Source organism: Suncus etruscus, chromosome 12 (genome assembly GCF_024139225.1).
Source record: "Suncus etruscus isolate mSunEtr1 chromosome 12, mSunEtr1.pri.cur, whole genome shotgun sequence".
In the NCBI taxonomy this organism is placed as follows: domain Eukaryota; kingdom Metazoa; phylum Chordata; class Mammalia; order Eulipotyphla; family Soricidae; genus Suncus; species Suncus etruscus.
Window position 1 is genome coordinate 59,864,776 of NC_064859.1, and position 1,257 is coordinate 59,866,032.

Consider the following 1,257-nt stretch of genomic DNA (forward strand, 5'->3'; position numbering starts at 1 on the left):
AGTATGGGGGACATGGAAAGGAAAAACCTTGGCCTAAATACAAGGAGACCTTACCCCTGCAATTTCCTGACATAAGTCCAATTCTAGGCTCCAGGCAAACTAGTTTGTCCAATCCAGGTCATTGTCTGTAGTGCCAATACAGTTTTATTTTTCACACAGTCTCTGTTGTGGGTATCATGTTTTTGTATTGAAGATCCTGAAATCTGTATATCCTACATTGAAGTCAGGATGGAGCATAACGTTGTCTAATTTCAACTCACAATTAAAGGGCAATGCAGAAAGCCCTGTCCAGTAAGCAGGTCATTGTTGTTGATTAATTCTTCTCAGTGTTAAAGGAAGACTCTTTTGAGTAAATTGATGTCAGAGCAGAACAGCAGTATTTTAGGAATTTACTGGTAACTTACATTTTAGGCACTTACTGGTAACTTTTAGGCTATTTTCTTTGTCCAGTGGAAACTGATAAGTTTGAGCTTATTCTTTTATCTCAGATATCTTTTTTCCCAGTGATGCTGAGTCATCTGTATGGGTCATCAATGTGAATTCCTACTTCTCCAAGCTTTAAGGTGTGTAGATGAGCTTGGAAGGACTAAATCCATGGAATAGTGAACACACAATTCTTAGATATTTATTCAAGTCTGAAGCTTTACAGTTGCTAGAAGTGATAAAAACAATGGTGGGGGATTCTGTTCCATTTGGTGGTGGTAAAGGTGTGGTTAACTTTGAACATCAAAAACCATAAATGTTAACACTTTTGTAACTATGTTACTTAACTACAACAAATTTCTTAAATAAAAACCCAATTTCTCCAATTTCTTTATATACTTATTTGGTGAACTTTTTTAAATAAAATTTGCATTTTCTGAAATTTATTTAATAGATTTTAGTTTCAGCTGAAAGTATTATATGTTAAAAAATTTGAAGTTTCTTGCATACTTGTTTTTCTGAAAATGTATCAATTAATGTTCATATTTAAGTCATTTTGAGAGAGAAATTTTTCTTTTTGTGGGGAATCAATTTTAGAAGATCAAATATTGAAAGATGAGGTTTTAGGGATATGAGTTGATAATATTTATGTGTGTTAACATTTTAAATGAAGGGTGTGATTGAGTAAATGATAAACATAATAGAATCATTTAATATATATATATTGGTAAAAAAAAAGTGAGTCAGCTAAAGTAGTCATATTTCAGGAGAAATAGTTTTAAGTAGTATAGAAGATGTTTAGCCTCAGAAGATGAAGTGTAGATGAAGTAACTT